The sequence below is a fragment of the Sinocyclocheilus rhinocerous genome, unplaced genomic scaffold (genome assembly GCF_001515625.1).
Source record: "Sinocyclocheilus rhinocerous isolate Xijiao unplaced genomic scaffold, SAMN03320098_v1.1 scaffold322, whole genome shotgun sequence".
Taxonomy (NCBI): Eukaryota; Metazoa; Chordata; class Actinopteri; order Cypriniformes; family Cyprinidae; genus Sinocyclocheilus; species Sinocyclocheilus rhinocerous.
In genome coordinates, this window is record NW_015641027.1 from 82,517 (window position 1) to 96,376 (window position 13,860).

Consider the following 13,860-nt stretch of genomic DNA (forward strand, 5'->3'; position numbering starts at 1 on the left):
AGGGGCGTGACACTATTAGGTTAGGCCAGGGGTCTCCAACCTTTTTTACATCACAAACCGGTTACGTTTGGAAAATATTCTTGCGAATCGGCTGGACGGGGATATATATATATATATATAGCCTAATATATATTAGGCTATTATATAGTATTATAATAGCATTATATTGTGTTGTTTTTTTTGAGTCACAGATCGGACTATTTTTTCGGATAAGCAAAAAAAAAAATATATTTAAAGCACAGAGAATGACAATGCCGTGAAGGGTTTTTGACATAGGCTAATTTTATGTGTATGTATACGCAACTTGGTATTTCTGCGCTGTCTGAAACATGTCTCTTTGCGCTTTGATTGTGTGCGAGAACAGCACGTGAGTAATGAATTGAACTCTCTTTCGTTTCTTCTTCTTGTGGTTTACAATTGCTTGTATGTGTAAACTGGCAAATTAATCTGCGAATCACGTGCGTGCCTAATGGTAGGGTCTCATCCGTATGTATTACGGATCAACTGCGATCCGTTTAACTCCTAATATGTGACAGATCAGAGCAATCTTTCATTTACTTACTTAACATGAAATTGTCAAATTGCTACTCCATATCAATTGCATACAAAGAAAATACAATCATTAACATAAATATATAACAGAGTGTCATATCTATACACATTTTTCCCAGAACGTTCTTGCGACCCGGTAGCAAATCTTCCACGGCCCGGTAGTGGGTCCTGTGGTTGGGGACCTCTGGGTTAGGCTATCATTAGGTAGAATCCATTGATATATATGACTGGATTGCTCATTTTTGTCAGACCTGGGGCCCGTTCTGCATATGTTGCTTATTACATCCAGATCAAATGACACATCCAAGATGATATCATCGCGTTAATCAGGATCTGGCTAATTCGGTTCTTTGAAAGCACCTGTTGTTATGATTAGTATGGCTGGATTGAGTTATCTGAGATAACTGCGCGCTCATGGGTTGGTTTAAAAGGGACTATGTATCGATACTCGAAACCACGATCAGCAATACAGCGATTGGCTGGTGGCAAGACAGCAACGTAATGACATCATATAATTAAAAAAGACACCTGGCGAAAGACTTGACAAATTTCTAGACTTTTATAAGGAAACAGCCAAGCGAACAAAACTACATAAATGTTATAATAGATAAATGAAATGTGCACTGTTTTTATTTTATTAAATTTTTTACATGATTCCCAATTATTTATATTCCCAATTTCTAATATTTGTACAAGCTTTACATTTGTATTTCAATGTAGCAATTAGCAATTCATTTAATTTTATCTTTGAAACAGATTTGTTAGCATTAATTAAAGTTTCAAGGGTCAAGATCATGTTATCTGCATCTCTTGCGCTCCATCAAGTCCCTCCCATAATAGCTGTCACCACTCAAATTAATGCACGGCTCAGATTAACTGTATAGCATGTGTGTAAGACTCTAATACAATTATGAAGTAATTATGGATCAGTAGGATACTCTTGTAACAAAGTAGCGGTGGCTGGGACAGATTTTAAGTATCAATTATTCTTAAAAAGATGCAATCTAATCCTGTTTACATGAAATAAGCCTGCTCCCGAGCAGGTTTAAGCTTACGGACCTGTTGCTATAACAGCAAGTCTGGGATGAGCTTCAAAGATCCAACCAATCCAAGATCATGCCAAATCGTCAACAATCAAATCCAGCTGACTGAGTTAGCGACGTATGAAGAACGGGCCCCTGGGTTCATGTTTTGTTGTTGTTTAGTTCTCCATGCCCTAGTTTCTTCTCGTGTTAATTGTGCCCATATTTGGTTCTTCCTGTTCCTGCTCCTAGTGTGTTTCATCTGTCTCAGGTGTGCCTCGTTATCCCCTGGTTCAGTTGTGTATTTAAAGAGTGTTCTGTTCCTGGTTTCCTCGTTCGGTGTCTTGTGTCATGCCCTGTTTCAGTTTGTATTCCCTTTGGTTGTTAATTAAAGACTGTTTTCTTTGATTTACTCCTGCGTCTCCTCGCTCCGCAGTATCGTGACAATTGCGTTCTACACTGTCATCAGGCGGTGAAGTCACTGGAAGTGTTCAAGCGGCCATATTGCTATTCCCTACCAACAGAAGGCATCACTGACTGACAGCCAAAACCTTGACCTAAAATCACTTGATTTGCAGTGTTTAATTCACACAGGATTAGGTTTTTTTATGATATGTGTATGCAAATCCATTGTTATTTCAGGTGTTATTTTAATGTTTATGGTAGTTTCTAGCAGGATAAGCGATGAATACACACTGCTGAAGCAGGAAAATATTAAGCAGGACATATTAAACATGAACATATATCTGGTATTAGTAGCAGAAAATCATTCAAACATAATTACAATTTCCATAGGTGTAAAGTGGTATGTATTTGTTGCTTAATTAATTAATAATTTTTACAAACGTTTAAAGGGTTAGTTCACCCAAAAATGAAAATTAGTCTGTCTTTTACTCACCCTCAAGGCATCCTAGGTGTATATGACTTTCTTCTTTCAGATGAACCCAATCGGACTTATATTAAAAATCGGCATGGCTCTTCTAAGTGTTATAATTGCAGTGGGTGGGTGTTTCTGTTCAACAGTCCACAAGACGTCAAATAAAGCACGCGCATCCATAATAATACGTGCCTCACACGGCTCCGGGGGGTGAATAAAGGCCTCCTGTAGCGAATCCATGCATTTTTGTAAAAAAACTATCCATATTTCAAACATAATAAAATCTTCTCTCTCACTAAATCTACTGATGATGTCGGTGTTGCGTGATTAGTGACGAACGCGGAGAGAGAACAAAACAAAACACCGGTCATGAATTAGAAGTACAAACCGAGGATTTGTAAAGAAAAATGTCGGAGGATTTTCGGCGCACGTGACGCATACATCCTACGTCATCCGCTCTGAACGGCTTCCGCGTACGACAGATACCGGAAGTGAGAGAAAAGTGTTTATTACGTTTGAAATATGGATATTTTTCTTACAGAAAGCATGGATTCGCTACAGGAGGACTTTATGTTTTGTGTACATAATATATTTGTGTGTACTGTGTATATTTAATATGTATATTTAAATACACACTCATACAGTATATATTTAGAAAAAATATTTACATGTATTTACATATACATATTTATATTTATATAATTTATATGATATATAAATGTATTTAATGTACAAATATAACATATTTTTCTTAAATATATATTTATGTGGCATGTGTGTGTGTGTGTGTGGGGGGTACTCTTCAAGTGATGGTGCTCTTAAAGGGTTAAATCTATTTAAATTAATGCAAGATAGTGACCTAAATCCAAAATAGGTTCTTCTTTCAGATGAACCCAATCGGACTTATATTAAAAATCGGCATGGCTCTTCTAAGTGTTATAATTGCAGTGGGTGGGTGTTTCTGTTCAACAGTCCACAAGACGTCAAATAAAGCACGCGCATCCATAATAATACGTGCCTCACACGGCTCCGGGGGGTGAATAAAGGCCTCCTGTAGCGAATCCATGCATTTTTGTAAAAAAACTATCCATATTTCAAACATAATAAAATCTTCTCTCTCACTAAATCTACTGATGATGTCGGTGTTGCGTGATTAGTGACGAACGCGGAGAGAGAACAAAACAAAACACCGGTCATGAATTAGAAGTACAAACCGAGGATTTGTAAAGAAAAATGTCGGAGGATTTTCGGCGCACGTGACGCATACATCCTACGTCATCCGCTCTGAACGGCTTCCGCGTACGACAGATACCGGAAGTGAGAGAAAAGTGTTTATTACGTTTGAAATATGGATATTTTTCTTACAGAAAGCATGGATTCGCTACAGGAGGACTTTATGTTTTGTGTACATAATATATTTGTGTGTACTGTGTATATTTAATATGTATATTTAAATACACACTCATACAGTATATATTTAGAAAAAATATTTACATGTATTTACATATACATATTTATATTTATATAATTTATATGATATATAAATGTATTTAATGTACAAATATAACATATTTTTCTTAAATATATATTTATGTGGCATGTGTGTGTGTGTGTGTGTGTGGGGGGTACTCTTCAAGTGATGGTGCTCTTAAAGGGTTAAATCTATTTAAATTAATGCAAGATAGTGACCTAAATCCAAAATAGGTAGAAACAATGAACTATCCAATATTGGCAAACAGATTTCCATTAATGGCCTATGTTTCAGTATATTTATTATCCATATTTAATATAATCAGACACAACAATACCTCAATCTCAACCACTGATTCACCTCTTTGGCAGGTTTCAGACCTACCGATTCAACCCAGGAGAGATGGTGTTCGATTAGGGCTACAGATCGTCTGCTTTCTCTAGGGTGGCCTTCAGGCTTTCTAATGCTTTCTAATGCTCTGATGTGCCCACCAGCAGACTTTGTTCTTTGATTGTGCAAGTCTTAATTGGACATGAACCACAAACCCCCCACCCCACCCAAGGGAAAGAGACCCATCCAAGCTAAACGAATTAGCCTTTCATATGACTGCTGCCTTAAACATAATTGAATTGCATTAGCTGGATGGCTATACACCCCAATGGAAATGAAACTCTGGATGGGCAGACAAGTTACTTGGGACTTTATCAATGTACTGTTAGTATTACATGAACTGTGCACATGAGCTGTTTTATTTATTGCTGTGTTTTAACTGACAAATAATTGATCTATTTAACTTAACACAGGCCTGTCTAACTAAAAAGTACAACAAAGCAGATTTATTTATTTAACAGTGACTTACTGAACAAACTATTACTACGTCTTTAAATATAAATATAAGCACTTTTAGAGATTCATCCCCCTATATCTGATGTGAGCATTGTGAGATTATTGGGACATTTGGCTCACAGGTCTTTCTAAGTGATCAGCTGTGTCCTGTTGCATTAATTGTTCAGATATTAAAAGCAGGGTATGTGTCATATTAGTTACATTCATTGCTTCTGAATTCTGAGTCTTGCTGACATGAGCTGACATTGAGAGGAAAGCAAGCAATTTGGATGCTAAAGGAAAAGAGGAACTTAAAGGGTCATGAAACCCCAGACTACTTTTTCTGAGATTTTAGAAGAGGTGTTTGTGTTGCACATTATAGAAGACAATGTTAGCATCCGATAATTTTAACTGTTGGAGAACACTGGTTAATTTTAAGCTTTTTTTGCTCTATTTTCATCTTCTGGGTTTAAAATCTACATTGTGTTGACATCACAATTTGTGACGTGGCAATGGACTAATAGTACATCGATGATGCGTCGGTGTCTATTAAATTATTCATGAGACTGCGTGTTCTTATCCTATGGGAAAACGCTTTGCTTAATTATTCAGAACAGCATGTGTTGATTTGCTATGACAGACGTTTCAGACTGTGAGATCGCGCACATTAACTGAGAGAAACATTCATGGATCGAAGAAGAGTGTTTGTTTTTGCTTTGTAATAAGAGTTCGGCACAAACGCGATTCATTCACTTGGTGAGCATAACCATTTTTACAGCTCTGTGAAACAACGCGTCAAAAGGCTTATATAAACGCCACAGAATAAGCCTTAAAAGTTCTCAGAGGTGCAACAGCGTGTTCATATATGTTTTCGTTGCAGAGTGCAAATGGCTGTGCATTTATTTGTGTTTTTAACTCGATGGGAGCGAAATGAAACAGTCTGAACGCGAAGCTGTGTGTGTTGTCTGTCTCCCCTCTTCCCCCTCCGCTCCATTGTGCACGATGCCCACTTTTTTAGCATTTTTTAAAACTGTGGTGAGAACTAACCAGTGCTGAAACGGGGGGTTTCATGACCCTTTAATTAGAGCTATATCAAAAACAGTGTGCATGGAGAAATCAACACTTTGGAATGTCTTGAAAAAGAAAGAAACCACCAGTGACTTCAGCAATCACGAATGACCGAATCGGCTGAGAAAAACAACAGCAGTTGATGACAGACAAATCATAAAAGCTGTCAAAGGAACCCTAAAATAAGTTTCTGTAAAATAACCAACAACCTCCAGAAAGCTGGGGTGAAAATACTCACCACTAATTTATGCAGGCCATCTAAAATAGGTAGGCCTTAGCAGCAAGAGCTGCCGTGGTTCTACTGGCTTTGGAGGGGAAACACGGATGATTCCTCCAGGTGGCGGCATTTTGCGAGCATAAAAAGTGCACCGAAAACGCACTCTCCCCCTGGGAAATGTCTACGTAAGCCCTAGCTGCCCCACCAACGAGGGTGGTGAGGATGGAGGAGGGAGACGTGCAGCTTCTGAACGAAAAAGAGGCTGTCCACGACTTCATCAGCTCCTCATGCACCTCCGGGAAGAAAGGAATCGGTACAGGGCGGGCTCACTGTAACCCTCAGATCGCCCAGATCACTAGCCGATGGTTCTCTGCTCGCGGCAGAGAAGCCAGCATGGGTAGTGACAGAGGGAGCCCATCCCATCCCCGTGAGGAGAGAGAGGTGCGATCACAGTGCTGCCATAGTCATGCGCTCACAGTGGAAGCATGAACTATCCACGAAAGCATCTTCAGCGTGCTGTAAGCCCAGACACTGAAAACAGCGATCATGGCCGTCGACGGAGGATAAGAAATGACTGCAACCAAGAGGACACGGATGGAACGGTGTCTTTAAAAAGACGCGACCTGTCCGTGATCAGAAGCTGCTCTTTTAGATGAAGCACCCAGAGGAATCGCTGAATTAAAGGTGGGGTGAGCGATTTCTGGTAGCCAATGTTGACATTTGAAATCACCAAAACATACACGCCCCTACCCCAAAAGTGCCTCGCCTGGGGCTGCACGATAAATCGCATGCGATATTTAACGCCGGCTTTACTGATAAGATGCGCGTTAAATATTGCATGCGATTTATCGTGCAGCCCTAGTCTCGCCCCTATTTTGATAGCTCCGCCCCACACATACGTACGCAACCCAGGCAACGATTAGTTCTGTGAAACAAAGCAAAACCAATGTTACACCGTGTCTACACCGGACGTGAGTGGCACAGCGCGACAAATCTCCTCCACATCATGAGTAGACACGCCCCTTACTGCTGATTGGCTACAAGTTTGTTTTGCTAGTTGGCCCGAATCAGTTTTCTAAAGCGTTTTTCAAAAATCGCTTACCCCACCTTTAACAGGGACACTGCTAATTGTGCCATAACGCCACCCAGAACAGCCTCTTCTTCCATCAGCAGAGAGAATTCGCCTGGTGAATCTCCAACTGTGTTCATTTACTCGGCTCCGAAGCAAAAATCTGATGAGTTGGATGCACCTGTTGCCTATTTATACCCGTGTGCACGGGGAGTGGCTCAGCATGCAAAATTTACTAGCCAAATTTAATTGGCGTTTTCTCTTAATCAGAGAGGATTTAGGCTCCCAAGTAAGACCCCTAATGTCGTCACGACATAACTCATAGTGAACGACAGAAAGTTAACTTCTTTTAGACCTACCTGAAAAACATGAAAAAGCAATGTTTATTTAATTTGTGCCTTGGTATTTAGTTTCTGATGTTGCTTGTAATTGGGAAAAGATTCCTAGCACTAATCCCTGCATTTCTGCATGAGACACAGAATGCAATGTGCAGTAGCAAAAAAAAATTAAATTTATTTTTGTATATTTATTTTTCTACAACTGCAGTACCTCAGTTTTGTTGTTTCCTAATGAGTATTTACACTATATTTTACACATTGCACATTTTTGCACAGCCTGAAAGACTTTGTTGACTTTTGTCTTGTCATAAGATTACTGGTCTCATGTGATTAGATTTTGTCCAATTATTCTTTATTTTCCTTATTATTTAAAAAATATATATTTTTTTTGTTATGAAAGCCCCAATTGAGGTACAGGATGTGCACATTTCAGATAAATGTTCAGGCTATATATTTTAGTTGCATTAGTGAGTTTATAAAAATGTAACTGCTTGTGTAAAATAAGTACATAATATAATAATATCGATAAATCGATTGATATATTCCTTAATCAAATCATATTGAAATATTATATTATCATAAATATCGTATTGCTGGGTATGAGAAACAATACCATATCGTATCGTGCGGAAGCGTCTGATTTACACGGCTAATAAGAACCTGGAAATGTTTATGTTTATCATTTATGTTCACTTCTCCCTCATCCCTTTAGGCCAACTCAGTTGACATAACATCGTTCAAAATATCTTATTTTGTGTTATACTTCAAGATACATCAAAACATTGCAGTATATTTTCATTGAGTATCCAGTAGTTCTCAATGGTGGTGAAACAGGAATCCTTCAGGAGCATTTCAGTCCCTGGGCCAATGAGGATGCTACACCACAACTGGCTTTGGCATAATGGAACTGGACCAAGTGGAAACATCTTGGATTACAGCATGCTGCGATAGGCCTCCTGCTCTTGGACATCAGGTAGGTGGCTTTGCTGTGGCTTTGTTGGGTCTGTGGATAAATCCAAACACTCTTTTTCAGACAGATGACATAACATAAGCTCTGGCAAACTTTCAAGGAACTCGTTACCACTAAGTAATGTGCCATGCAACGGATGTGGTCATGGTTAGTCATGGCCCTGATAATATTGCCGGTGTAATCAGTCACAAAATCCTCCACTGAGATTCTCTCCCTCAAATCTGTCTGATAGGGAAATATACATCTGATCAATATGTTGGCAGGATGTGACCCTCGTTTAACAAATCCATTTGTAGAAGTGCTGTCATGTTACATTTACATTATATTTACATTTAGTCATTTAGCAGACGCTTTTATCCAAAGCGACTTACAAATGAGGACAATAAAAGCAGTCAAAACTAACAAAAGAGCAACAATATATAAGTGCAAATGACAAGTCTCGGTTAGCCTAACACAGTACATGTAGCAAGGTGTGTATATATATATATATATATATACCAAGGTTTCTGGCTGTTTTTGAAGGAGTTATGGTTGATGTGCCTAACTGGATGGTGAAATTGTGATGAAACGATGGGTTTGCTGGAACCACAAGCAGTTCTGTCTTAGCCAGGTTGAGTTGAAGGTGATGGTCCGTCATCCAACAAGAAATGTCTGTTAGACATGCTGAGATGTGAGCAGCTATCGTCGGATCATCAGGATGGAATGAGAGGTAGAGTTGAGTGTCATCAGCATAGCAGTGATATGAAAAGCCATGTTACAGCACCTGCCTCCCTGACTGCATGGCACAGTGGCCTCTCAAGGGCAAATATGCATTTGTGGAGAATTTTCTTGTCCAGATGTCAGTTGTACAAAGGACAACTTGTCCCACCACAGATTCAATTGTCTCTTTCACCATATTGTGCACCTGTGCACTATGAGCTGGGAGACAACTTTATGTGAAAAGCATGCCAGAAAGGATATTTTGTTGTGTTGGATGACAAAAGCGACATTATAAACACTAGAATGTAGTAATAAATTAGTGCAAATCATATCACAGTTGGTGCTAGTGATTTGGATTGCCTCCGGGTGATAGGGGAGGTATGTTTTTGCATCAAATACAGATATGAATTAGAAAGAGGTAGCACTAATGTATGGCTGTGTGCTTTTAGAAGAAGAGCTGGGTGTATGATCTAGTGGCAGGGCAGTAGGGTGCTTAAAATGCATATGATTATGTTCTACATAACATAAGTAGTTGTATGTTTAATATCCTTGTTGTTGCTAATGGTGGCATTGCACAAGCTGGTTCAGTATTTGCTGTTGAAAGTAAAATTATTGCATATATTATTCCATGTCCTCTTACGAACTGAGACTGAGTAGTTATTGTCTGCTGTAGATTGCTCTGCCTCACCATTTTCATATTTAATCTATAATTATTATAGAGTGACCATGATGAATAATGTTCACAATAAATAAAATGGCAAATAAAAATCTTTTAGAAACCTAGTCTAAAAGTTGTGCTAAGTTTAGATACTGTACAGTTCTGTTTATTTATATTTATCTTGGCTGCATGTAATGATATTAAATGTAAATAATCTAAAAATGGCATGTGATGTAACCATCGAGTAACAGAATCAAACAGAATCATTTAGTTTCAAAAACATTTTTAAATATGTTAAAATGTTTATCTGATGTTTTGAATGTAATGACTTATTAATTAATAAACATAATTATGTTTTTGGAGAGTTGCACCACATGAAATTATACAACCTAAACTAACCTTGTCTTCTAATAAAAAAGATCTGATGTTTAAAATACTACTACTACTACAACTACTACTACTAGTAGTAATAATTTGGGAGATATGAAGTCTCGGATGAAAACCACAGGACTGTCAGATGTTGATAATATTGACTTTGCAGACTTTTCATTGTATTTTTGTATTTGTTTATTTTAAAGTATTTGCTATGTATTTATTTTTCATTTTGAATTCAGTAAATGCAGAAGCAGTTGTGTAAGTTTACTTAAGAAGTTAGAAAGAAGTAGAGTGTGTGTGTGTGTGTGTGTGTGTGTTTGTAACAATGGAGGACACAGATTTGTATAATGGCATGGGTATGACATAGGTTCTATGAGGACATTACCCAATGTCCCCATTTTTCAAAACGCTTATAAATAAAGAGTTTACTCTTTGAAGGATTTCTCTGCCAGACGTCACTTCCTGTTTGTTGCTGCCGTGTGTTTTGAGTTTGAGCTCCGTCAAGTTAATTCTTTGTCGTCTAATTTTTATCTTAAAATCAATTTTATACACCATCATTTTCGTTTCTATAACGTGTGAATATATCCCCTATCGTATTCTACAACAAAAACAATCAGAGCGCCTTGTTATCACTAGTTCTATTTTGACTTCCCGAGTCCGCTATTAGCATATAGCCCGTTAGCATCGCCAGCGTGGTTGCCGCTAATCTCGCTTACATTACTAATACTCTATTCACACACATTACCATTGTTTTACTCACTGTTACTTGCTTTAATGGCGGATGTGTGTCTACCTTTGAGTACAGGTGAGGACACGTTCAAGCTGCATTCGGTGCAGCTCGAGCTGGAGGCCGTGGAGAAGCAGATCCGCGACCTGGTGGAGAAGCAGTCCGAAACGTCATACACATCATCACAAATCACAGCTGAAAATTAAGGTAAATGTTATCAGGGCGGCTCATTCAAACTAACTGCATTCAAAGTGTCATGATATTAAGTTGTGATACTCTAATTTTAATCTTTCTCAAACATTCAGTCTTTGTTTGGCAGATAATAAAATGAGCAAAAGATACACAATAGGCGTGCACTGAAGGAGGGATCTGAGCAAGAAATTAATAGGTCTGTTCTGCAGGGATGCATTAAATTGCTAAAAAGTGACAGTAAAGACTTTTACGTTGTTACGAAAAACTATTTCAAATAAATGCTGTTCTTTTGGACTTTCTGTTCTTAAAATACCCTGAAAAAATGATTGCAGCATAACTGTTTTCAACATTGAAAATAATGAAAAATTAGCAAATTAGCATATTAGAATGATTTCTAAAGGATCACGTGACACTGGTGACTGAGTATCGAGAGTAAGAGTATTACTTAGTATTATAAAAAAAATGAATTGTTTTATTACGTCTTAAATTGATTTTTCCGTACATTTCTGCCATATGTACATTAATTGACAGTCACCACTGATAAGCTACCACTAAATATTGTAGAAACTTAATTTGCTGTAAAGTTGCTTTGCAATGATTTGTATTGTGAAAAGCGCTGTACAAATAAACTTGACTTGACTTGACTTATAAATCATACAGAGTGAGTTTTTTTGAGAAAGTAAAAATACACAAAGTTTCTTGTAAGGGGTAGGGTTAGGTGTAGGGTTGGTATAGGGCGATAGAAAATACAGTTTGTATAGTATAAAAACCATTACGCCTGGAAATTCCCAAATTCCCAAAACAAACCTATGTGTGTGTGTGTATGTGAAACCTGTTTGGAATGTTTCTGCAGCTTTAAAACACATGATGTTTGTCATGTATGCAGTCCAAACACATTCATACACACACTAAATACATATACAGATACGCATACACATACACACACTCTTCTTCCGTTTGCCATTTGCCTGGAGACAGACTGATTGCAGGTGTTATCCAGGGGTCTGTGAAATCTGAACTGGTTCAGAGTTTGTTCAGGCCTTACAGCCTTTACACCTTCGCTGTATTGTTAATTAGCATTTCATATCAGAGAAACACGGACACCTGCCAAGACATCTTGTGTCAAAACTATCGTCTCAAGTCACTGGGGATGAAAACATGCCCTTTTTAGTGTTTCCATGGAGACAGTGTAGTCTACAACAGTTTCTTAGACACCGTGCTCCGCTTGAAAACCACTGAATAATTGTGAAGCTTCAGTAAACTAACGGAAAAATCACTATTATAACACATCAAAATAAATTAGAAGGCATTGAAATGATCTACTTGTCAATGGAATCAACTGCTAAGCAACAAACTTAACCTGAGGAAATTACCTTGAAATTGGAATTTATGCTCAGAAAACATCATCATTTCCAGCAAGGACAATATCTGACACAGATGAACAGAGAAATATTTTATGTGCAAGACTACTAGCAATGAAAGTATGAATAAGCCAGTACATTATAAAAAAAAAATGATATCATTTCTTCCAGTGCAGCAAGCACGGAAGTATTAGGTTTTTAAGGACAATTTTCACATGGATTTTGTTTTATTGTTTTATTTATATTTCGTTTTTTATGATTTTTATTTTAAGACTTTATTATATGCTGAATGCTGAAAGCAGATTAGAGCTCTCCCGAAAACAATAAATCTCATGCATCTCAAAAAAATCTCTTCATTTAGTGAATCCAGCACTAGTGTGGACAATGTGTACAAATAAACTGTGCAGTTTGAGCTTCTTCTTATTTATTATATTATTAATTGCATAACACAATCCCTGAAGACACAGGTTAAACAGGACATCTGTTTCTTTTGTATCTCTTTAGTTTTCAAAGACCTTAACAACAAGGATGCAAAGGAATACTCATTTATTTGACTAAATGCAGCTGCTCTGTTTTGCATAGTGCCCTGAGCATATGCGCTGTAGCTCCTGTCTGCATGTGTGGCCTCACTGGTGCTCCTCCAAGAAACCAAACTGGATTGTTAATAAACAGGAATACCTCTCAAAGGACCTTAAATGCAGGGTGCGAACTACGGGGGAGCTAGGGGGAGCTCGGCTCCCATTAATAAGACATGGGCTCCCCTGAAAACGTGATTTGTGAAATTTTGGGGGCTCTCAAAAAATATTGACAATGTGTTATTTTGACGTGCAATTTCAGTTTTGTGTAATGTGATCATCGTGGATTATTATGTGTAAAATTGCAAAAATATCATTCATTCATGCATGACGGCGATTTAAACCTAATTCACTTCAATAAAGATAACTATACATGCTATTCTTGTCATGAGCATCAAGGTGTGGGGGCGCTGCGGTGCAAATTCCACTCATGTTTAGTACATGTTAACCCAAAGATTCGTAGAAAAAATATAAACGCTGGACTCTGTGGTCGATTCTGTGTTAAGGTAAGGCATGAAATTCGCAATTATGTGTTGTGGCTGGGTTGTTATAGGTCTGCGTGACTCTCGATGTCTTAGGCCTAATTGAACGGAGGAATTATGGTATTCTTCTGTAGCCTGACGACGAGTAACTTTAACCGTTGTTCATGTGAACTCAAAGACAGCCTGATGCTTTGTTTATAGACTATTTGGGGGTGGCTGTTTGTTGCTTCACCTATCAATTCTAGGGGTCGACCGATTATCGGCCTGGCCGATTATCGGCGCCGATATTAAGCATTTTTATGATTATCGGTATCGGTCATTTTCAAAACCGATTCGCCGATAAAATAACTTAATTTTGAAACGCGCTATTTGGCTCTGATGC

General features: G+C 38.1%; 1 long non-coding RNA gene across 1 annotated transcript; it reads right to left on the minus strand.

The window, feature by feature from the left end:
• Positions 1–260: 260 nt before the first annotated feature.
• On the minus strand, positions 261–8,786 carry LOC107754075 (uncharacterized). Its single transcript, XR_001641540.1, has 3 exons — positions 8,777–8,786; positions 4,800–4,801; positions 261–420 (listed from the first exon to the last, which is right to left on the minus strand). It is a non-coding gene; the product is annotated as an uncharacterized LOC107754075 (long non-coding RNA).
• Between the last annotated feature and the right edge of the window lie 5,074 nt (positions 8,787–13,860).